This window comes from Trachemys scripta, chromosome 10, assembly GCF_013100865.1.
Source record: "Trachemys scripta elegans isolate TJP31775 chromosome 10, CAS_Tse_1.0, whole genome shotgun sequence".
NCBI lineage: Eukaryota > Metazoa > Chordata > Testudines > Emydidae > Trachemys > Trachemys scripta.
Genome location: NC_048307.1, coordinates 40,367,735 through 40,393,900, shown reverse-complemented (window position 1 = coordinate 40,393,900; position 26,166 = coordinate 40,367,735).

Below are 26,166 nucleotides of genomic sequence, written 5' to 3'. Positions count from 1 at the left end.
TGGCCTTAAGTTTTAGGAATCAGGCAACCTCTTTCCCTTGTATGCCAGCCCAGTGATCTCACTTGGATCTGGCTCACAGAGTATCAAGATCATGTCTGGCCTATGAATGGTTCCCATGTGTGCAGACACTAATGTCTTTACCCCGAACTTTAACCTCTCCCAGCACGCCACACGTCCTGTCTGTTCACTTCCCCTGCACCCAAATTCTGCTCTGGAGTCATTCGGGCAGGGTGTGACTTGGACTGTACAATGGCACAGGGGAGTGAGAACTCCCTTACATGCCAGCATGAGCTCTCCCAATCTTGAGTCCATACCCTCCCTTGGGGGCTCTGCCCTCAGTGCATTGGCCAGTGCAGCTGAGCCAGTATGGGAGGTGTCGTACTTAGCAACTGGGATAGGCCAACCTCAAGTTACTATCCTGTCACTTTCCGATAAGGAGGCAGTGGGGAGGGGATTGTGTCTCCAGGGGTTTCACCAAGAGATGCTGCCCCCTAGGCTTCTCCTGGGAGAACCTCTGGGCTCTGCCTCACACATCGCTACAGAGCAAGGTCTTCAACAAACGGATTGCGACACACCACTCACCACTACTCAGAGTAGTGCCTCAAGGTGCGACCTCACCCCCGCCCCGGTGTATCTAAAATGAGATTATTGTCTCTGAAATTGTTCCCCAACATGAAATCCATGCTCTGGCTTCTGCTGGACGTGAGACAGGCTCACCCTACAGGCTGTCAGTCACAGGTGGTACAGATAGGTAATTCCAGTGGATGGTTGGCTAGTGTTCGCCAAGGCATACAATTTGGCATGATGTACTCTTGGAGAAGAAGCAAGGTTTTATATTCAGTGCTGCTAGGCAAGGATGATAGCTTACCCTTTCCAAGCTTGGAAGCTAGATCTTATCTATCTGTAACAGGGTGACTCATCCCTGAGACGCTGGAGGGCTGATTATTAAAGAGGCACACTTGGGTTGCATCAGGGGATTCCTTATAAAAAGCAGCAGGAAGCTAGAGGCTGTGACTGACAGAAGCCAGGGTAGAAGAGCTCCAGCAAGAGGGGACTGGGACAGGCAGCTCTGGGTGGAGCAGCCTGGGAGAAAGGAAGGAAGGAGAGAGCTCCATGTGTGGTAGAAGACCCAGGTTAAGGACTTGATTTGGAGGGACTCTGTGGATTGTTTGAACCACTTCCATTTGTAAAGCAGCCCCGGCTGGGGGTGCTGTTAGCCACAAGGAGAGTGTGTGGAGTTCTTAAGGGGCCTACTAGGGCAGAGTGCCTGCAAAGTGACCCTTGGCCTGGCCACAAGGGGGTGCTCAGTGAGCACCCGCCCTGCCACACTATTTATCTCTAAGTCAGGCATGCGGTGAATGATCCCCAGTGGCTCTGAGTCCCTTACAGAGATTACATGAGGGAACGTCTTTGATCCCTGGGTGCAGATCTCTTTCCCTGCAGCTCACTGTTGCCAGGTTGTCTAAGCGGGTGAGTGGTCTGTCGCAATCTGTTTGCTGAAGACCTTGCTCTGTAGCGATGTGTGAGGCAGAGCCCAGAGGTTCTCCCAGGCATACACTCATTGAGCATATGCACGCACACACACTGGTTCTCCCAGGCACACACTCATTGGGCGTGCACATACTCACACATGCACACATTGCTGGTTATGTGTGCACACACACAGAGGCTCTCCCGGGCACACACTCATTGCCAGGAGCCAGGGAGTGAGAGTTAGCACATGGCAAACCCTCCAGTCACATCGTGGGAGCCCCCTGGAATGGTCCTGCGCACACTGTCCAGCAAACATCCTGGCCTGGGTTCCCAACCTGAACAAGGGACGGATAGAGCAGCCCCAAATAGCCTGGGTGTGGAGCAGGGAGGCCCCAGCCCTACTGCTTCATCTGGTGTCCTGGAAGGACTGGTACAGCAGTAGAGGCCGCAGAGCCCTGCCAGGAGGGGTGAGTCGGTATGGTCTAGTCTGGCTCCCTCTGCTCGCCTCCCATGCTGACTTGTATCAAAGCAGATCTGTTATCATGTTATCTGTTATTGTATCACCCCATTAGCGCTTTCAGCTGTGCCAGCACCCAGCCTGGCTCAGCACACACCGGCTACCACAGGCAGAGGCAGTGCGTCGTACAAATGTCCTGACTTCTAACAGCGCACATGCCTCACTCACACCAGAGCTCACACACAGAGGTTCTCCCAGGTGCACACTCATTGGGCACACACACTGCCGGCTGCACACAGGCTACACACACACACACACACTCTCTCTCCCAGGCACACACTTATCGCACACACACACACTGCCCGCTGCACACAGGCTACGTGTGCACACACCCAGAGGTTCTCCCAGGCCCACACTCATTGCACACATTCTGCCACCCATCCAGTCCATTAAGTAAGTGGGGGAATGGTCCCGCTATTGTGGCTTCTGCACTAACCCAGTGAAATGGGCTAGCAGAAGGATCCTGGGGGGCTCGACCCCCAACCCTGCTGTGGTCACCTAGGACAGAGGCTAGGGTGTCCCCACTCCAGGGTCCTCTGTCTGCACTGGACACTTCCCTGACCCACCGATCATTTCATACAATTTAAAGCAAATACAAGTTATTTAATCAACAATTAATTTTAAAAAGAATAAGGAAAAATTGGAAAGGTTAAAGGAAAACACATCACCCCGCTCTGTGGCAGGCAACATTACAAACAGTGTCTCTGGATTGTCAGGGCAGTTCACAGTCTGTTCCTTGTAGTTCCCAGGCCTCCTTCTCAAGCCCTGGCTGTGCTGCAGGGATGCTGCGGGTTGGACACTTGCTCTGGTGGTGGCCACACACCTCTGGGCTTTGGGTAGTGGAACCCTTCTTCCCAGGGTCATCCCCCTGTTGGGTTAAGATCCCCCTCCCAGTCTGGCCTGCAAGGACCCTTGGCTGGGGGGTATCTTTCTGCGCTGGACCCTTTGCCCAGGGTCATCCTTTGGCTGGCCCCAGTTGCTCACCGCATCTGGCTTCAGACTGCTCCAGCCCCAGCCCCAGCCCCAGCCCCAGCCCCAGCCCCACCTCCACTATTCTAGCTCCAGCTCCACTAAAATAAAAAAATAAAATAAAAAATATATATGGAGATATCCTATCTCCTAGAACTGGAAGGGACCCTCAAAGGTCATTGAGTCCAGCCCCCTACCTTCACTAGCAGGACCAAGTACTGATTTTGCCCCAGATCCCTAAGTGGCCCCCTCAAGGACTGAACTCATCACGCTAGGTTTAGCAGGCCAATGCTCAAACCACTGAGCTATCCCTCCCACCCAACTCTGCCTCAACACTGATGCTACTGCTCTGCCTCCAGCCCCCTGGGCTGCTTCTCTGGCCCCTCTGGCTCTGTGGCTGCAGCCCTGCTCCCAGCACAGGTTCTGCTCTGTGGGCTGCTTCCTTGACTCTGCTCCCAGCTGTGACCTGCTTCCTGGGCTGCTTTTCTGGCCCCTCTGGTTGGCACAGCTCTGTTCCCTAACTCAGCTTGGACTCCTGCTCTCTCCTTAGCTCAGCCCTACTCCGTCTGACCCAGGCAATTCCAGCTCACAGGGAGGACGGGACCCACCCTGGCCTCCTTACTCCCTGATTAGCCTGCCCGCCCTGTCAATCAGGCTGACCTGGAGCATTGGCCTCTCCCCATTCTTTTAGTACTGGGAGCTAGCCAATCAAAACACCCCCACTGAATGTTAGTAGTCCCCTTACACACACAGAAACACACCCACATAAGTCACATGCTTAATCTTCACCTACTCTTCTCAGGAGATGAAAATCCCAGCTTTCTTAGCTTCTGCCTGCTCTCCTCACATCCAATGTGCAATTTACGAGCTCAGTGTGATACTAGCTAGAGCTACTGAGAAGGACACATCTCCCCAAGTTTGTTCTGAACTCTCAGACTCTCCTATCCCCTCCCTCCCTTCCTTTCTGAACTGCCTGAAGGGACCTGTGAGTGACACATCAGCAGCTGACTGAGGTCAGGAATTCCCTGATGCTTGTAGTTCATTTCTGTCCCGCTGGCTGTCTCAGTTAGAGTTCTGTGGCATGTGTTAGATCTCTGCTGAAAATCCAAGCCTCAGTGTGAGAAGCATATATTTAGACTAGATCACCAGCGGGTAAAAAATGTTCAAACCAGATTTCATTTCTCATTGTGGCTTATACAACATGAAGCATGAATATAAAATTTCTTTCCTCACTTGCAAACAGTCTTTTCATTCAGTCACTGTGGTCTAGTATCTAAAGCAGGGAGATGGGCCGCTGGGTTCTGTTATCACTTTGTGACCTTGGGCATAGGAACATAGGGATTGCCTGACTGGATTAGATACAAAGTCAATCTAGTCCAGGATCCAGTCTCTTATAGGGACCAGTGCCGGATTCTTCAGAGGAAGGTGTATGAACCTTGCAGTAGCAGATGTGGGATAATCTGTCCCACTCAATAGGTCTTATCCTGCTCTCTAATCATAAGAGATTGGCTTATGCCCTGAAGCACGAGGTTTAATACCCCTTCCAAAATTTATGTTGTCATTAATTATAGTAACAATGGCTATCAAGAATAGCCAGATAAATACCCAACCCCAGTTTGAATCTTATTAAGCTCTTGGTCTCAACAACTTACAGTGGCAGTGAGTTCCACAGTCTGATTACACTTTGTATGAAAAAGTATTTCCTTGTATCATGGGAATAGTTCGGTTAGCCTCTGTTGACCTGAGGGAGTGTGGTCTAGTAGATGGAACATGGGACTGTGACTCAGTTCTATTCCCAGGTCTGCCCCAAGCCTGTTGGCTGGTCTTGGGCAAGTCACCTCCCTGCTCTGTGCCTCAGGTTCCTTGTCTGTAAAGTGGGGATAATGAGACTAACCTCCTTTGTAAAGCACTTTGAGATCTACTGATGAAAACTGCTATGTGATAATTGCATGATTAATTTTGCTCCTGCTTAACACTAGGTATATGCTTAAATCCATCTCTAGACTTGACTTCTGTGGCACAGAGGTGCTTTGCTTGACTTAGGGAAATCAGGTACTGTGCAGTATGGTACAATGATGAACAAATATAGAGTAGTAAACAATTGCTATTGTGCTTCCTGCAAGAGCTGGCTCTTTATTGTCTCAATGCAATACTTCTCAAACCTTTCCTCAGAGCACTGTTACTGAAATCAGGTCATCTGCAGTCGAGAGCAGCCATGATCTCAAAGGCATTTTGGGCTCACATGTCCAAGTACAGCGTCAGTTGCATCTGCCTGCCACACCCATATGCCCTCTCCTTCTCAAGAGCCTGTAGGATGCCGTTAAGGGAGCATTGCAGTTCACCTTCAAACATTGCAATACATAGGGTATGTTTTCAAAGTTGTGACTGGCAGGAGTTGATTTACTGCTTGACTGGGAACTCAGAACCTGAATGGGCCCTGCATCGCAGCACAGAGCTTTTGTGCCTATAGGTCAGGCTATGACAGAGGGGATATCTCAGAAGAGCAACTGATTCTCCATGGCTTGGTGTAACAACCCTCAACATGGGCCACTGCTTGAACATGGGACCTTTAGTGCTCAAGCACAGGCAATTTACTACTTAAGCTAATGGAATAACTCTGTTAGCTAGCAATACTAGTAAGGTTGTTATCCTCTGTATGGCCCTGCCACTAGAGTAGGGTGCAACATTTCCTTTACAAACATGCTTGTGATGGGGTGCCTGCCCCACACTGGTCTCTAAGGGGTTAATAGAGCCCTTGAGAGGTTGCACAGGAGACAGCAAATCAGAGTGGCTGTGAGGAGCAGTTAATCAGGGCCGGGCAGGCCCATATAAGATGGGCTGCAGAGCAGCTTCAATCATTCCCTGGAGCTTGAGGAAGGAGGAAGACTGGCTGCCTTGCAGGCTGATGGCAGCAAGCACCCCAAACAGAGCAGTGCTGCAGGCAGAGACCTGGAGAGCTAACAGCAGCTCCTGGCGAGCTGCAGGGATCTGCAGGCTAGGGCAAAGAGGGTTGTGGGCGACACGGGGAAGTGGCCCAGGGAAAGGTATTCAGACGTTGGAGGGGATGCAGCACATGGCTGCCATCTACAGGGTCTCTGGGCCAGGACCTGGAGCAGGGAGCAGGCCTGGGTTCCCTGCCCCCCTGCCTTGCCATTGAGGAAGTGGCCAGACAATTGCCTGCAGAAGCCACTGAGGGAAGTGGCTGGACAGCGGACTGCGATACTGTCCCCTGGAAGGGGGAGCACAGAGTGCAGCACAGCCGGCGGGCTGTGTCACGAAGAGGATGCTGGGGTCCTGGGAGAGACATGGAGCAGAAGTGACAATGGTGAGATGCCACCAGAAGAGGGCACATTGGCTAGCAGAGCTGATCCCCGTGACATCCAGCAGGGGATGCCACAATGGTGAGTCGCACCCCGTCACAATGCTATACTTGTATGATAGATATAGTACTATCTGTCATCACCTTACACACACCTCCCAACATATCATCACCATACATACACCTTTCTCCCTCCCTATCTATCTGGATAGCTATGAGGGGCAGACACAACACACACTTCACAAGTATGTTGCACCTGTATCTCATGCACCCATTTAGAGCTGTGCAGAGTGAGTTTAAAATGTTGCTAGAATCTTCCCTCACTTGCACAAGCAATGGCCTTTTGCACCCATTTTGCCCACAGGTGTAAATGATCACCCAGACTGGCCCGGAGGAGCAGGCCCATTAATGCCAGCTACCCAAGCTGTGTGCACAACTGGCTGTTTTCCCCTTGTTTCATTCCAATGTGCACTAGAGTCAGCTGCCTACACAGCGTTCACAGGATGCAAACTAATGTAAGTTGTGTTCACAGCTGCTCACACTTAATTTGCCATTAAAGATCATTAATATTCCTTCTGAAAGTGGGGCATCAAACCCACGGCCTGCTACTGAAAGTGATCCATGTCTCTGCACTTTAACACAGCCACTTATTAAAAGTTGCTTTTATTCCAACAGGGTTGTCTTACACTAAAATTTTTAAAAGCATAAGACACTAATTTTGCATGTGTGATGGGGAGATATTGCCACTCTAGAGCCTAAACACATACACATGCATATGGACACTTCTAGTCACACTTCAACTCTGGCTATCAATTTTAACTGCCTCCGAGTTCAAGGGAGTTCAGTTCTGGTTCCAATCCATCTTATAGAGATGGGCCCTCACAGTGACATCTGGAACTCGGAAGCATGAGCTAAATCAATGATGATGTTCTGTCTTCCATCCACTGAGCCAGAACCACAGGTACACCCTGGATACACCTTATCTGGGGCCTGGAAGCTCACATTACTGCAGCAGCGACTTTCACTGGGACCCTTGTGGAGATCGGGCAGCCACTGCTACACCTGATGAGCTAAGATGAAATCTTCTGCCAGCCTTACCAATTTGAGATGAGCTTGTCCCTGGTGGGCATTGCCCGTGGTATGGTGACAACAGGACAGCGCCACTGGCAGAACAGGTGGACGGAACACAGACAACATTGTTTTCTGTAGGTCCTACCAGATACCCTTTCACTCTGGGTTGGAGCCCTGTCATCTCTCCCAGTTTGGAAGCAGGCTTGCCTCATTTGAAACATTGTCTTCTGTGCCATCACCACTCCAGAGGCAGTGCCCCCATCATCACCTACCTTACCTCCCCCTGTCCCCAGGAACAGAGCCAGCACTCACCAACACCAGAGAGATTGAAAAGCCTTGGAGCATTGAAAGAGATGTCAGTCCCAATCCAGCTGAGCATCCATCCCCATCCATTCTCCAAGGGAGCTATAAACATGATGGACGGAATGCATCATGGAGAAAATAGAGGGATAAATCATGGCAACAAACAGGCTTTTTGTATTCATTTAGAGTTTCTACCTTGTACAAGGCAATTACTTTTTTTTGGGGGGGGGGAGGACCAGAAATAAAATTGCAATCACTGATACTCCTCATCCTTGGCATTATCAGTGTTTAGTATTTATGCTGCAGTATGGCCACACACACAAAGCACCATGTGGTCCCTTGCCCAAGTATTGTGGAAGGTGCAAAAATCCATCTCCTCTCATCTTGCACAGCATATGCAAGAGCCATGATCACCATAACTGCTCCCTGGGTATGCCCTGAAAGGGGGGCGGACAGCAGGCAAAGCCATGGCCCTGCCCCCTTCCACAACAGCCTGTGGATTGGCCCAGTGCTGCAGAGAGTGGAGTACACTGCAGCATCCCAGGTGGCAGTATGCACACACCATCTGCCCTCCCTGCAGATTGGGGGACAGCAGTGAGGGGGGGACTATAGCTCCTGATATACAATCATCCTTCTCACACCTCCCCGTGGGCTGTGAGTGAATGCCACAATCCAGATTTTTAGTATGCTTATTATATATGGGTGGGTGGGTGGGTGTAGCTGCATGCACAGATGTGTAATATCTATACACATGTGTATGGCTAGATCAGTAGAGATGAGAGATGGTTGGAAAATGGATTATTTTCCCCACTGAATATTTAAATTTTTCAGCAAAAATTCCAAAATGGAAATATTTCAGAGCAAAACTGGGGCTGAAATGTTGCCACAGTTCCTCATGGGAGTTGTAGTTCATGTAACTCATCCTTGCTTTCTTCTCTGTTGACTGGGCTTCCTGCTCAGATTACATGTCCCATGACTCAACACCATCTTCTATCTTGGTGAAGGAAGGCAGTGCATCATGGCAATCCCTGGCCACGGTGCCTCATGGGATCTGCCATTCGGGTCTCTCATGCTCCTGTTCTCCTGTATGGGCTGAATTCCCTGTCTGGAGAACAGGAGAAGCATTAGAGACCCGAGTGGCAGCTCACAGGAGGCACCATAGAGCATTTCTGAGTAGAAATCTTTTGGTTTTGGGGTGGTCAGTTATTCGACAAAAAAAACAAAATTTTCTGAGGAAAGCAGACGCTTTCAACAAAATGTTTAGTCAAAAACTCAATTTCTCATCAAGAAAGTTGATGAAAAATGTTCAATGAGCCCTAATAGAGATGTATGTGTTACATCTAGATATCAATCAGCATAAAGAACAGGACATCAATCCCACTGAATCCTTAATTCTCTCTTTCCTTCCTTGCCAGGAGTGTGGTAATGAAGATGGGTCGGTCTTGCCCTTCTCACCCTCCATCCTTCATCTCCGGACATGTCCCAGTTATAGATACTGAACATAAAACCTTGGCAGCATTGTTATTGGAAAACAGGTGAACAACTTTCTATTATTTCTGGAGCCCATCTGTCAAAGACGGAACAATACGTGTTTGCAAACCATAGACTGAAATGTAAGATCAGGATTTATTTAGAAAATAAAACCCCTAATTCATTCTGTTTTTATCTCCCTTTCTATGGTCTGTTTATCTAATGTGTTGATATCTATTCATCTATCAGTAGAACCCCGAGCATGTAGGCAAGAATCTCCAGCCAGACCCTCATTGGCCATTGATACTATTTACCAGCGATGGCACGCTGTTCATTTGACTAAAAATCATGTTATCCCATTAAACCATTCCCTCCATAAACTTATCTAGCTTAATCTTAAAGCCAGACAGGTCCTTCGCCCCCACCGTTTCCCTCGGAAGGCTGTTCCAATATTACACCCCTCTGACGGTTAGAAACCTTCGTCTAATTTCAAGCCTAAACTTCCCCACGGCCAGTTTATATCCATTCGTTCTCGTGTCCACATTAGTACTGAGCTGAAATAATTCCTCTCCCTCCCTGGTATTTATTCCTCTGATATATTTAAAGAGAGCAATCATATCCCCCCTCAGCCTTCTTTTGGTTAGGCTAAACAACCCGAGCTCCTCGAGTCTCCTTTCATACGACAGGTTTTCCATTCCTCTGATCATCCTAGTGGCCCTTCTCTGTACCCGTTCCAGTTTGAGTTCATCTTAAACATGGGAGACCAGAACTGCACACAGTACTCCAAATGAGGTCTCACCAGTGCCTTGTACAACGGAAGCAGCACCTCCTTATCGCTACTAGATATACCTCGCCTAATGCATCCCAAGACCGCATTGGCTTTTTTCACTGCCACGTCACATTGCCGACTCATAGTCATCCTGTGGTCTACCAGGACTCCGAGGTCTTTCTCCTCCTCCGTTACTTCCAACCGATGCGTCCCCAGATTGTAACTAAAATTCTTGTTAGTCATCCCTAAATGCATCACCTTACACTTTTCACTATTAAATTTCATCCTATTTCTGTTACTCCAATTTACAAGGTCATTCAAGTCTCCCTGCAGAATATCTCGATCCTCCTCCAAATTGGCAATACCTCCCAACTTTGTGTCATCCGCAAACTTTATCAGCCCACTCCTACAATTGGTTCCGAGGTCAGTAATAAATAGATTAAATAAAATCGGACCCAAAACTGAACCTTGAGGAACTCCACTGGTGACCTCCCTCCAACCTGACAGTTCACCTTTCAGTACGACCCGCTGCAGTCTCCCCATTAACCAGTTCCTTATCCACCTCTGGATTTTCATATCGAGCCCCATCTTTTCCAATTTAACCAATAATTGCTCGTGCGGTACCGTATCAAACGCTTTACTGAAATTGAGGTATATTAGGTCCACCGCATTTCCCTTATCTAATAAGTCTGTTACTTTCTCAAAGAAGGAGATCAGATTGGTTTGGCACGATCTGCCTTTGGTAAAACAATGTTGTAATTTGTCGCAATTGCCATTGACCTCAAGGTCCTTAACTACTTTCTCCTTCAAAATTTTCTCCAGGACCTTGCACACTACAGATGTTAAACTGACAGGCCTGTAGTTACCCAGGTCACTTTTTCTCCCTTTCTTGAAAATAGGAACCACATTAGCTATTCTCCAGTCCAACGGTACCACCCCCGAGTTTAAAGATTCATTAAAAATTATCGCTAAGGGGCCTGCTATTTCTCGTGCCAGTTCCTTCAATATTCTTGGATGAAGATCATCCAGTCCACCCGACTTAGTCCCGTTAAGGTGTTCAAGTTTGGTTTCTACCTCGGATACGGTAATCCCCCCTCCTGTATCCCCCTCTGTCATGCTGCCAATAGTGGAAGGAATAAAATAGAAAGGGTTACAAGCAAATAAAAGTACAAATGTGCTTCTAAGACTATAACCTGATTTAACAAATTAGAAGTTGTTGTTTCAATGGTCATCTGAGTCAGCCACTTCTTTACACAACTCCCCTGGGAAGCTGGTCGGGGAGGCAAACAAACCTCATTAAAAGTACTTGCCAGATGCAGGCTATTAGCATGGATTTCTCATTAAAAACAGGGAGCCGTCTTTTCCCATTCCTTTTTCCCTTTTGATGGACTGCAGGATGCTGGCCAATATATTCACCAAGTAATTAGGTTACAAGAAACTACAGTGAGGTAGTGAGAGGACAAACCCCATTGGGAAACAGTTCCTTCCCACTTGCCTTTACTCACTGGGTTCTATCTATTTTCTATTGCTTTGTGATTGGGTTTAAAGGATTGATGCATTGATGGCAGGGCTGGAAGATTCTTGATGAGGAAAGAGAAGGTAGAAACCTGGGGTTATATGAGGACAAGCTCTGTAATGGATCCAGCAATTGTACAAGCCCTGAGCATAGGAGATCCCCATGGAAGCAGGGCAAGATGCAGTCTATTCACAGGAATGAGGTTGGCTGTAACTATCACAGGGGATTCCATAGTTACAGGGAGAGCAGTCACCATGAGTACAAGGGGGTAGGAGAGGGTGAGTTTGGGGTAGAAATAGGCCATGGCAGCATTGTTTCACCTAGCTCTGAACTTCCCTGATCTCCGAATGTTTGACTCCAGGCATTTGACGGGGGGATCCCCAGGTAGAGCTGGAGGTGTGTGGGTCTAGGCCCATCTCTAGTTCAGGAGTGGCCTTTTGACAGCTGGCAGGATGCAGTGAGTCTTGGGAAAGAGCCGAGTTATTTCTCTTTCCTCACATGTAGAGGAACAAGCTGGGCACTAGTGAGAACCTGCAGGGGTGAGCATCCCCTCAGTCACATAAGAAGCTGCACACACAGACCTTTTATCAGCTGTGTGGGAACCCTCCCAAGGGACTTCTTCTCTGGGTGGAAATCCACCCCATGGGAAACCTCTGCTCGGCCTTGGGGAAATTGTCCCACAGTGGGAGTGAGAAAGACACCTGTCCCCTTCCTATGCTCGCTAGGAGAGCGCCTGCAACAACGTCTCTGAAAATCATCTTCCTCCATGGCGCTTGGAGACTTGGTAATCACAGTTCCCTTTACAGCTATTGACATTCCTGAACTGGCAGAACAACAGCCTGTGAGCAGATGCCACCTCCTTCCCCAGAGCGTAGGCTGTGAAGTTCCTCTCCCATTGCATTTTAATGAGCATTTTTGTCCCTGGAAGTTCCCAGCGCCGGATGGGGCCATCTGGCATTGTTTCATCTGCTGTGGAGTAGGTGAAGAGGGCATGGCCAAGTGACCCACCAGTCACAACTCCTTTTTAAACCCACCTCCATTACTGAGGTGCTGGTTACACAGCATAAGCACTATCCAGGGGATTATTAGCCGGGTGTTTCACTGTTGTGTTGCAATTAGAATTCAGGTCAGAACGTGGGAGGGTCTGCCAGCATTCTGAAGATAGCTTCAGCAGCAATACATAGCTGCATGCAATGCAGGGTTGGACAAATGTTACAGCCTTGTCTGGAAGCAGGGACTCTCCCTTCGAAATGCTCAACTTGGCATCTTTCCTGATTGAGCATCTGGCTGGGAAAAATAATAATGAGTTTCTCAATTTGACTCTGCTCTCAATCCCAAGGACTAGGCATCTGTGGCACCAAAAAGGGGAACTACTCACAGTAAATTGTGCAGGTCTTCATAAAACTCAAGCCCTTCTTTCTTGTGTACTTTGGTCAGCATTGAAACAATCAACAATGGTGATATTTAAATAGCTGTCCTTAGGTTTTCAGAGTTAACAAGCAGATGAAATTAATGGAGCAATTCACACTTCTCAGTTGTGGGCGGGCATCCGTGCATCAGTTACATTCGCTTCAAGTATGCACATTTTTCTTCACCACCATAATGGCTAAAGATATAGGGGCGGCTCCTCCACTGCAGTGATTCAGCATAGCTCCACTGGCTCTGAACTAGCCCAGTCTGTCCCCTGCTCCTCATGCCATGGAGACTGCCACAACAAGGCAATCTATGCTGCAACAACTTGGCACTTCCTTGCATCCTGCCTCCATGCTTCTCACAACACTTCCTTCATCATCAGAAGATATCTCTCCACCCTTCCCTAGCCTCTACTATTATCAATACTGCAATGATCAGTGAAGAAAACACCTCCACTAATAGATGGTACTGTGTCTTAATCTTAGTGTTCCGTTGTTGTGTCGTATGTTGTTGTGATCTGGGGGGAAAGGGTGAGTTGGAAGTCACATGCTACCTATGCGTTCTGGACTTGTGCCTTGAAGTTTCCAATAGTTCTCTGATTCTATATATTACATTATTATTTGCAGCTGAGCCCCTGTCATGGCCCAGAACCTCCTAGTGCTAGGTGCTGTACAACCAAAAAACAGTCAGATTCATCACCATGAATAACCAGCACTGCAAAATTAGCTTCTTGTTCTGCCCATGGTTTGTTCATATAACTGAGGTGGTTCTCACAAATTGCTTCAATACTCATCATTACCCAGTGAACAGTTGGTGGAAGTAAATTTCAAACAGCGTGGATCTTTGTAAACTGTGCCCTTTGACAATTGACTCATGGTGGTGATGACTGATCCCATGGCATTGTTTCTGCTTTCTAATTGGGAAACTAGATGTTTGAATTATTTAGACATATAGAAAGGCTAAAAAAAAGGAGCACCTCTCCAGTGTATTGCCAGCTCCAAGCATTCAAAAATCATGAATTGGTTACATCACCCCCCGCCCCGCCTCCACAAAAACATCATGAGATTGACTTTAAAATCATGAGATTTTTTTTTAAATGTTGGGTTCTTTCTATTTGTCTTCTGATTTTAAGTCCTTAGAAATCAGTTTTCAAGCTTTTTTCTGCAACTATGAACAACTAGAAACTTCAGATTTTTCAAATGAAAATTCAGATGCAGACATATTCACATGACTCCAGGAGCTTGGACTTTAACACAAACACCAGATGTCGTGAGACTTGTAACAAAATCAGTGAGAGCTGGTGCTATTGTTTCCATATGCTCTAGATGCCCTTGACATTGCTTAAAAATACAAATAAGCTAATGCCCAAAGATAATGAAAATGCAGCAGCAGAATTCACTGTACACCACCTGCAATGAAATGGGCATTCCGAACTCTTCCTCCCTGCCACGAATTCCTGTCCCACAATCCCTTATATTCACATGCATGGGTGAAGAGATGAGCTTCGCATTAAAACCTGAAGATTATCAGAATGGGACTATTTCAGACCAAGTGGAAAGGAATTCCAAAGCTCTGAGGCTCTTGCGGGGAAGAGCTGAACAGTATCCACCTCTTGTTTATATCATTAGGGCTCTGGCATCAGAAGCAGCAGTTTTACCTAGTGGAGAGAGCACTGGACTTAGAAAGCCTAGTTTCTAGTCCCAGCTCTGCTACTAGCCTGCTGGGTTAACCTGGGCAAATCACTTCCTGTGCCTCAGTTTCCCCATCTATAAAATGGGGGTAATGATACTGACTTCATTGTAAAGTGCTTTGAGAGCTATTGATGAGAATTGCTGAATAAGGGCTGGATGTTATTCAGCATCAGAGAACTCCACATTGTACTACCCTGGCTGAGAGCAGCGGTTCTAAGCTATTTTGGGCTTTAAAGGTCAAAAGCAATGCCTTAATCTTCCCCTGGAAAGTTGTGAAGCATTGATTGAATACTCTCACAGCAAGATACTTCACCTACTGTACCGAAGAAGAGTGAGTGACAAGCAGCAGCAAGTCTCTTGCTTGCGAGTCACCCTACATTCACAGGTATCTGTGTGGACAGCTGAAATTCCTCAGACATCTGCACAAACAAAATCTGTTCTTGTGAATACTGCATAAGCAAGGGGCACAGCCATAGTGGAATCAAATAGCAGCTCAGAATGGGAATGACTGTTTGCAAACAATGGCACAGAGATGACTGAGAGCTGCAAACACTAAGGCCCAGATCCTCAAAGGTACTGAGGAGATTTTCAAGAGCTCACCACCTGCAGTCAGGGCCAGATGTTCTAAAGATCTCAGCGCCCACTTTGGAACTGAAAGAGAGGCCAGATTTTCCAAAGGTTTCAGCATCCAACATGCCTCTGAAAATCTGGCTACTTATTATAGGCCAAGATTTTAATTTAGAGTGCTTCCTTTTTATGGTGCCCAACTTGAGACACGTTCAAGGGGTCTGAATTTCAAAGAGTGGGTGCTCAGTGCTGTCTGTAAACCAGACTCTTCAAGGCACTTATCATTAGTCACCTCTCAAAAACTTGACCTTAGCTGCCTAAAGAGGAGCCCTGTGGAAACCTGGCCCAGGCTGTGGGATGGGAGAATTCTCACTTCAACTCCACGCAGATGCAGGCTGGTCCAGTGATTAATGCAGCAGCCTGGGAATTCGGAGACCCAAATTTAATGTCCTACTCTGCCACCGAGTTATTGTGGTACTTGGGGTGAGTTACTTAGTTTCTCTGTGCAGTGGTGATAACAGCACTTGGCTGCTGTGAGGTTCTTAACTGGCCCCCATGATGGTGGTAGCTAAGTACTAAAGGTAAGGCTACATTTTAGTCATAGGTATTTTTAGTAAAAGTCATGGACAGGTCACGGGAAGTAAACAAAAATTCACGGCCCCATGACCTGTCCATGACTTGTACTATATACCCCTGACTAAATCTTGGGTGCTCTGGGGGTGCAGCAAGTGCTCTGGGGAGGGGGTGGCCTGGGTCCCCCACTGTTGCTGGGGGGCAGGGCACAGTGGCTCAAGATTGCCCCAGCAACGGCTGGTGCAGCTGGCCCGGGAGCTGCCCGAGCTACTTAGGCGGCCCCCAGGCCAGCCACATCGGCCATTGCACAAGTCACAGAGATCCCGGAAAGTCAAAGAATCCGTGACTTCCGTGACCTTCATGACTGAAGGTAGGGGGTGCCTGCAGAGCCCCACTGAGTGTCATAGCCAGAGAAAGGCTCTCTCTGTGCAAGAGGCTTTGCAGACTCTCCATCAGCCCACCACACTGCATTGTAATCTGGTTTCTCTGGCTCTTCTGAGAAGCTGGTGCCTTGCTCCATGAGAAGCGAAGGGAAGGCGCAGAGTCCTTATCCTTGCCAAGCCGTAAGTGCTGCACTCACTTTATACAGGATAATGGGAGAGGGTGTCACTGGAAGTATTATTGTTTGTAGTCCAGTAGCACTTAGTGGTCCCATCCAAGATTGGGCCTGCATTGTACTAGGTGCTGTACAAACTCAGGGGCTATATCTTCACTGCACAGTTAGTCAGGGTGATCAACACCTGGGGCTGAGCACCTGGGTTAGCCTAGCCTGGGTGCCAGCATCCCCACTGCAAAGCCCTACCCATGTTACTGCGTCCACACCATTTCTGCATTGACTGTGTCTGGGGGCACATCCCCTGGTTCTTTGTGCTAGGATGCTCTTGCATTTTTTCCCAGACAGCAGTGTAGGAGAATTTATCTGTCCTTCATGGGGCATTGTGGGAAGGCATTGGAGGCATTGGAGGACTACCAGCACTCACATGATTAAACTTGTGCCCTCACTGCAAAGAGGGTGGGTTCCAGCCCAAGTTAAAGTGGAGTGCAGGCACTAACCCACACCCCCAGCTGAGTTAGCTAACCTGGGCTGGGCCTAAAGTACTTCCAAACCTGTGTTAGAGGGTTTTCTGGGTGGCAGTAGCAGGGGGTCAAGGCTAAAACCCGGACAAGAGCCTGGATTAACTGTGCAGTAGCGATAGATAGTCAATGCTCCAAACAGCTGCAATCTAATTGGACAGGAGGAATAATATTTCCTTTGTCTGGTTTCTAACCACCAGAGAAGTGAATTTCTGGAACAGCCTTCCCAGGGGAGCAGTGGGGACAAAACACCTAACTGGCTTTAAGACTAAATTTGTTAAATTTATGGAGGGGATGGGATCATGAGATTGTCTACAATTGCATGCAGCCGATCTGTGACTGCTAGCAGCAAATACCTTCAACGGCTGGTGATCAGACACTAGATGGGGAGAGCTCTGAGTTACTACGGATAATTCTTTCCCAGATGTCTGGCTGGTAGGTCTCACACACATGCTCAGGGTCTAACTGCGATCCTGGAGGATTTTCTCCTTCCTCTGCAGCATGGGACCTGGGTCACTTACAGGTTTATACTAGTGTAAATGGTAGATTCTCTGTAACTTGAAGTCTTTAAATCAAGATTTGAGGACTTCAGTAACTCAGCCAGAGGTTAGTGGTCTATTACAGGAGTGGGTGAGTGAGGTTCTGTGTCCTGCAGTGTGCAGGAGGTCAGACTTGATGATCATGATGGTCCCTTCTGGCCTTAGAGTCTATGAGTCTATTCAATAGTAAATTCTTTGGGGCAAGGCCATCTCTTACGGTGTGTGTATACAGCACCTAGCACAGTGGGGCCCTGATCTCAGGTGAGTCCTTTGTACATACTGTAATATAAATAATAACTTGATTTAAACATGTTCCAGCTAGTAGTCTGGTCATGAACCTAGTCATTGTGATTATATTTTTGACTATTTGTTACTCCTGGGGTGAGATTAGTCACCTAGGTCACACGGCACGGCTTCTGCTCTCCAATTGGATAGCCGAAAATTTTATGAGGAAGGAAATCAAAGCGATTCCAGTGATTGGGAGCATGCACATTTCCAGCTCAAAGCTTACATGAATGCATGTTGGCACAAGTGTTCATGAGGTTCTCACAAACCAGAAATTCACTTGTATGCATGTTCACAGAAAACAAAGAAAAAGGCTCACAGTTATTATCAAAGATAATCTGTGGTTGTTACACTGCAAAAAGTACAAGGCACTTGTGGATTTTCATTTGAATAAATGCCATGAATTTGCCTTATTAAGGTCCAGGGGGAAATTTGAATTGTGAGACAGAAAAAAATCATGCACGCATTTCTCTAACCAGCTTCTACCAAATCCAACTCTGATTCCACATTTTCCTTGAATTCTTACTTTTCTCCTCAAGTACGTTTATTCTTACTTGTCATTTGTACTGCAAGAAAGAGCACTGCAAAAACCAGTGTGCTAGGCCTTGGCCACAAATAATAATGCCTTAAAGAGTTTGTAATCTAGATACAGGACTATGGAACACAGGTGGGTACAACAAACAGATAGTATGTATCGTTTTCCAGTGAGCAGCCATTTCCTTCCAAAACTTCCAAGAAAATCAGGAAAGGATTTACAATATTTTCTGAAAAACAGAATCCTTCCCTCCCCCCCTTCTCTCCAAGAAAGCTCTGTTGCCTGGAGAGAAACAATAAGATTTCACCCTCAGTTGATGGACTGACAAAAGAACATGTGAAAAATGTCAGGTCTCCTGAATGAATATGTTGCTGTCTGGAATAACCTCCTCAGACACCAATCTGCATATTACAACCCTTGGCAAATGCAATCTCATTCCAGCATTCTTCATTATAGCATGCACCACACAGAGCCAATCTTGAAATCCATTCAGGCAACCCTCCAGCTGGCTTCAGTTCCTAAGTAAAATCTTCAGGCTCTGGTCTCTAACGCAGGTTGCTCAGTCGAAACCAGCAGACACAAGTGAGCAGACAATTTTGTTTCATTTTACATGGACAAAGGTTCTTACAAGAAGGGATTTGAGACAGAAAAAGCAGGCAGTGTGGGTGCCTGTCACCATGGCAAATGAATTGTTTCTCACTGCTTGGGGCCATGGCTCTGGCATGTGACGGTTAAAGGGTGAACGTAAGCTTACAGTTGATGTGTGTAGTGATCCACCTCCCATTCAAATCAATGCGAGTCTTAAGGAAGAAAACCAGAAACCCTCACCCAATGAGTCCTGCATCTAGCCCAGAACTTCTGTTTGAACTATTGCATCTTCAGAAAGAGACCCACTCTTGACTTAAAGACCACAAGTGATGGAGAATCCACCACATCCCTAAATAATACCTACCTCTCCCAGAGCACTTTTCAGTAGTAGATCTCAAAGCATTCCATCATTACTCCCATTTTACAGGTGGGGAAAGTGAGGCACAGAAGGGTGACATGATTTGCCCAAGGTCACCTTGCATGCCCATGGCAGAATCAGGAATGGAACCTGTGGGGTCCTGAGTCCCAGGCCAATGCTCTATCCCCTAAGATACACTGTCCTCACTGTTTCAGTTCTAATCTGACTGTCTAGCTTCCTCTTCCAACCATTGGATCTCATTATGCTAGAGTAAAGAGCAGCCTACTATTACAAATCCCATCTCCCATAGACCCTGATCAAGCCATGTTAGCCATTGCTTAACTTTATGTCCTTATGGACCAAAAGACCTCTTGGGCCTGGTTTACACTACGAGTTTAGGTGGAATTTAGCAGCGTTAGATCGAATTAAGCTTGGACACGTCCACACAACGAAGCCCTTTTTTTCAACTTAAAGGGCCCATTAAACCGGTTTCTTTACTCCACATCTGATGAGGGGATTGGTGCTGAAATCGGCCTTTCCGGGTCGGATTTGGGGTAGTGTGGACAGAATTCGATGGTATTGGCCTCCGGGAGCTATCCCAGAGTGCTTCATTGTGACCGCTCTGGACAGCACTCTCAACTCAGATGCACTGACCAAGTAGACAGGAAAATCCCTGCGAACTTTTGAATTTTATTTCCTGTTTGCCCAGCGTGGAGAGCACAGGTGACCACGCAGAGCTCATCAGCACAGGTAACCATGATGGAGTCCCAGGATCGCAAAAGAGCTCCAGCAGGACTGAAGGGGAGGTACGGGATCTGCTCGCCATATGGGGAGACGAATCAGTGCTAGCTGAAACCCGTTGCAGTAAATGAAATGGCAAAATATTAGAAAAAGTCTCAAAGGCCATGAAGGACGGAGGCCATAACAGGGACGCATAGCAGTGCCGCGTGAAAATTAAGGAGCTAAGGCAAGCCTACCACAAAGCCAGAGAGGCAAACAGAAGGTCTGGGGCAGAGCCGCAGACATGCCGCTTCTACGCAGAGCTGCATGCCATGCTAGGGGGTGCAGCCACCACTACCCCAACCATGTGATTTGACTCCATCAATGGAGAAGCACACAATAGGGAAGTGGGTTCAGGGTACGAGGAAGATGATGATGAAGACAATGAAGATAGCTCACAGCAAGGAAGCGGAGAAACCGGTTTCCCCAACAGCCAGGATATGTTTATCACCCTGGACCTGGAACCAGTAACACCCGAACTCACCCAAGGCATGCTCCCAGACCCTGAGGGCGCACAAGGGATCTCTGGTGAGTGTACCTTTGTAAATATTACACATGGTTTAAAAGCAAGCATGTTTAATGATTAATGATTAATTTGCCCTGGCAATTGCGGCCAGTACAGCTACTGGAAAAATCTGTTAACGTGTATGAGGATGAAGCGGAAATCCTCCAGGGACATCTCCAGAAAGCTCTCCTTGATGTACTCCCAAAGGCTTTGCAAAAGGTTTCTGGGGAGGGCTGCCTTATCCCATCTGCCATGGTAGGACACTTTACCATGCCAGGCCAGTAGCACGTAGTCTGGAATCATTGCATAAAAAAGCATGGCAGCGTATGGTCCCGGTGTTTGCTGGCATGCAGAAAACATCCATTCCTTATCTCTCTTTGTTATCCTCAGGAGAGTGATATCATTCATGGTCACCTGGTTGAAATGGGGTGATTTTATTAAGGGGACATTCAGAGGTGCCCGTTCCTGCTCGGCTGAACAGAAATATTCCCCGCTGTTAGCGACGTGGTGGGGGGGAGGGGTGAAATGATCATCCCAGAGAATTGGGTGTGGGGGGCGGAAGGGCGTTACTTGGGTTTGTGCTGCATGTTAACCTGGAAACCACAGCCCCTCCTTTTACATTGCAAACCCATTTTAAATGGCCAACCCAATGGATGCTTGGTATGAGAAATGAGGGTGCTGCTGTTTGAAACCATTCCCACATATTATGAAGGTTAAAAAAGCCAAAAGACTGTGGCTTACCATGGCTGCCTGCAAGCCGAATTCTGTTGCCTGGCACTGCGTGAGTGATCTCTCACACCAAACCAGCAGACCCTCAATATAAGAGGAAAAATGCGACCTTGTAATGAAAGCACATGTGCTGTGTAATCTGAACAGCAAAATTTAACGTGAAAGAGTGTACCCATTGTTCTCTAAAGTGTCTGTTTTTTAACCACCTCTCCCTTCTCCTCCACCAGCTGCAAATGTTTCTCCTTCACAGAGGCTAGTGAAGATTAGAAGGAGAAAACGTTGGACTCGGGATGATATGTTCTTGGAGCTCCAGATATCCTCCGATGCTGACAGAGCACAGCAGAATGTGTGGAGGCAGTCAATGTCAGAGTGCAGAAAAGCACAATATGAATGAGAGAAGAGGTGGTGGGCTGAATCGCGGGCTGAAGAGAGCAAGTGGCGGGCTGAAGAGGATAGGTGGCGTCAGATTGCTGACAGAAGGCAAGAGTCAATGCTCCGGCTGCTGGAGCCGATGCTCCGGCTGCTGAAGCATCAAACTGATATGCTCCAGCGTATGATTGAGCTGCAGGAAAGGCAGCAGGAGCAGAGACCGCCGCTACAGCCCCTGTGTAACTAACAGCCCTCCTCCCCAAGTTCCATAGCTTCCTCACCCAGACGCCAAAGAACGCGGTGGGGGGGCCTCCAGCCACTCCACCCGAGATGATTGCCCAAGCATCAGAAGGCTGTCCTTCAATAAGAGTTAAAGTTTTAGACTGCAGTGTGTCCTTGGCAGTTATCCCCCTAGTTGTGTGATGAATAAAGAATGCATGAATGTGAAGTAACAATGACTTTATTGCCTCTGCAAGCGGTGCTCGAAGGTGGGAGGGGAGGGTGGTTAGCTTACAGGGATGTAGAGTGAACCGGGGGAGGGGGGTGGGAGGGTTCATCAAGGAGAAACAAACAGAAGTTTCACACCGTAGCCTGGACAGTCACAAAACTCGTTTTCAAAGCTTCTCTGATGCGCACCACACCCTGCTGTACTCTTCTAACTGCCCTGGTGTCTGGCTGCACGTAATCAGCGGCCAGGCGATTTGCCTCAACCTCTCACCCCGCCATAAATGTCTCCCCCTTACTTTCACAGATATTGTGGAGCGCACAGCAAGCATCAATAACAATTGGAATATTGGCTTCGCTGAGGTCTATCCGAGTCAGTAAACTGCGCCAGCGCGCTTTTAAACGTCCAAATGCACATTCCACCACCATTCGGCACTTGCTCAGCCTATAGTTGAACAGGTCCTGACTCCTGTGCAGGCTGCCTGTGTACAGCTTCATGAGCCATGGCATTAAGGGGTAGGCTGGGTCCCCAAGGATAACTATAGGCATTTCTCACAGTGGTAGTTGTGTTAGTCTGGATCTGTAAAAAGCAACAGAGAGTCCTGTGGCACCTTTAAGACTAACAGATTTATTGGAGCATAAGTTTTCATGGGTGAATGCCCACTTCATCGGATGCAAGTCACATAGGCATTTCAACATCCCCAACGGTTATTTTCTGGTCCGGGAAGAAAGTCCCTTTCTCCAGCTTTTGAAACAGACCAGAGTTCCTGAAGATGCGAGCATCATGTACCTTTCCCGGCCATCCCACGTTGATATTAGTGAAATGTCCCTTGTGATTGACCAGGACTTGCAGCAGCATTGAGAAGTACCCTTTTTGGTTTATGTACTCGGTGGCTTGGTGCTCCAGTGACAAGATAGGGATATGGGTTCCGTCTATCGCCCCATCACAGTTAGGGAATCCCATTGCAGCAAAGCCATCTACTATGACCTGCACGTTTCCCAGAGTCACTACCCTTGATATCAGCAGGTCTTTGATTGCATTGGCTACTTGGATCACAGCAGCCCCCACAGTAGATTTGCCCACTCCAAATTGATTCCTGACTGACCGGTAGCTGTCTGGCATTGCAAGCTTCCACAGGGCTATTGCCACTCACTTCTGAACTGTGAGGGCTGCTCTCATCCTGGTATTCTGGCGCTTCAGGGCAGGGGAAAGCAAGTCACAAAGTTCCATGAAAGTGCCCTTACGCATGCGAAAGTTTCGCAGCCACTGGGAATCGTCCCACACCTGCAACATGATGCGGTCCCACCAGTCTGTGCTTGTTTCCCGGGCCCAAAATCGGCGTTCCACACCATGAACCTGCCCCAGTAACACCATGATTTGCACATTGCTGGGGCCTGTACTTTGTGAGAGGTCTATGTCCATGTCAATTTCTTCATCACTCTCGTCGCTGTGCTGCAATCGCCTCCTTGCCTGGTTTTGCTTTGGCTTGTTCTGGCTCTGCATGTACTCCAGGACAAATGCGCATGGTGTTCATAGTGCTCATAATTGCCGCGGTGATCTGAGCGGGCTCCATGATACCAGTGCTATGGTGTTTGGGCTGAAAAAAGGTGCGAAACTATTGTCTGACTGAGGGAGGAAGGGAGGGGTGAGTGATGACATGGCTTACAGGGAATTAAAATCAACAAAGGTGGCTGTGCATCAGGGAGAAACACAAACAACTGTCACACAGAATGGCTCCCCCAAAGATTGAACTCAAAACCCTGGGTTTAGCAGGCCATTGATTTCACAGAGAGAGGGGGAAGCAAATGAATACAGAACAAATCTGGTCCATCTATCTTTTACATCTTAGGCTGGCAGCAGACGGTGCAGCATGACTGATAGCCATCGGCATCTTCTGGGTGCTTGGCAGAAGATGCTGCATTACGATTGCTAGCCATCATCGTCAAGACGGTGCAATAGGACTTCCGGCAGGACCGAGTCTCCAGGAGACAAAACATGTCTGCCCAGGCGCCTCTGACCGAACTCACTGAGGAGTACGACGACGATGGATACCAGTCGTAATGCAGCATCTGCTGCCAAAAGGCAAGGAGCTGCTGCTGTATAGCAATGCAGTCCCATATCTGCCAGCACCCAGATAGCCGATGATGGCTATCAGTCATACTGCACCTTCTACTGCCAAAAGGCAATTAGCTGCTGCTGTGTAGCAATGCAGTACCATGTCTGCCGGCACCCAGATGACAAAGGGTGATGGTGAGCTGAGCTAAGCGGGCTCCATGCTTGCCGTGGTATGTCATCTGCACAGGTAACCCAGGAAAAAGGCGCGAAATGATTGTCTCCCATTGCTCTCATGGGGGTGGGGGGGGCGACGATATGTACCCGAAATCCCCCGCAACACTGTTTTTGCCTCATCAGGCATTGGGATCTCAACCCAGAATTCCAATGAGCGGCGGAGACTGCGGGAACTGTGGGATAGCTACCCACAGTGCAATGCTCCGGAAGTCAACGCTAGCCTTGGTACTGTGGACGCGGTTCGCCGACTTAATGCACTTAGAGCATTTTATGTGGGAACACACACAATCGACTGTATAAAAACGATTTCTATAAAACCGGCTTCTATAAATTCGACCTAATTTCGTAGTGTAGACATACCCTTGGTAAGGGACCTGAGAGGATCAGATAATGCAGATCCTTTCAATGAACAATGTATCATGTATCATCCCTCATGTTTGCAGTCATATAGAGCAGTGGTCTCCAAACTTTTTTGATTGCGCACCCCTATCAGTAAAAATTTTTGAGCATGCACCCCCAATATATGTATATTTATTTATGTATAAATTATATACATGTACTGCTATACTAATATATTATGTACATTATAAAACATAAAAAAATACAAATAAAAAAGGATGAGATAAAGATGAAATAAACAATATTTTTTAAATAATTTTTATTGTATTTTATTTATTAACGGTACAAAAAACCTTTTTGCTCTCACTAAAAAAAAATATTATTGATAATAATATTTTTTAGTGAGAGCAATGCAATTGAATTTGCTTCATTATTTCTGAAAATTTTGGTTTAACACTTTGTGATACAGTGATTCGAAGATCTGGATTAGGGTTAGGGTGTGGGAGGGGGCTCAGAGTGGAGGTGCGGGGTGTGGAAGGGATTTAGGGTGCAGGAGAGCGCTCAGGGTGGGGGTGCGGGAGGAGGATCAGGGCTGGAGCAGGCAGGAAGTGCAGAGCACTTACCTGGGGCAGCTCGTGTTTGGTGCAGGGGGTGTGCAGGTGGCTCTGCACAGCCCGGCACCGCCCCCATGACCACGATTCTGGGAGCCATGATTCTGGGAGCTACGCTGCTCTCTTCCCCTTGCCCCCCCGCCCCCCCGGCAGGGCCACCCAGAACACAGGGGCTTTAGGGGCTGCAGGGCCCTGGGCTAAGGGGGCCCCGGGGCCTGGCCTGCAGCTCTAAAGCCCCTTTCGGAATGTGGCCCTGCAAGCACGGGCTGGAGGACTCGGCAGGAGCAGGGGCAGCCACACAGCCAGCGGCCAGAGAGAAGCAGCACTTTCCCCTGCGTTCCGGGTGGACCTGCCTGGGTGCGGGGGCAGCTTCCCCCTTTCCCTCCCTCCCTCCCTCCCTCCCTCCCTCCCTCCCTCCTCCGGCTGCACTTTTTTTTTTTCCCTTCGGCGGTGCTCCTCCTGCTGCACCCCGCCAATGGATCGTCTTGCACATCCCACTTTGGAGACCACTGATATAGAGTGTGTGTGTGGGGGGGGGAACAATCTTCAATGACCAGTTGAAAAATCTGTAACCGAAAGCGTACAGTACAAACCCATTTCCTGACAAAGCAAATGAGAGACAGATCGGAGCTCTGTCACCGGTGAAAATAAATCCCCAGAGCAAAGCAATTCACCCCTAAATTAGTTTTAAATAGCCACTTACATCTTATTTATGTGCAACATTTGGACTAAATTAGCATGTGCAACAGCTAGGCAATAAAGAGGGAAGGTGGCTGCTGCTGCTGTGGTGTGGTATCACAGCAGTGGCACCAAAGACCATGAGGATTTAGGCTACATAGTTCAAGTTTTGCTCTGCCACACACTCTCTGTGTGACCTTGAGCCCATCACCATCTCTCCATGCCTCAGGGTATGTCTACACTGCAATGTAAGCCCAGGGTTGGTGGGATCTGAGTCAGCTGACCCATGTTAGGGAACACTGGGCTTGAGTGTCTATATTGCATTTTAACCCTAGGTTAAGACTTTTCCAACCTGTGCTCGAATCTAGGTGTCCACGCTGGAGTGTGCAGA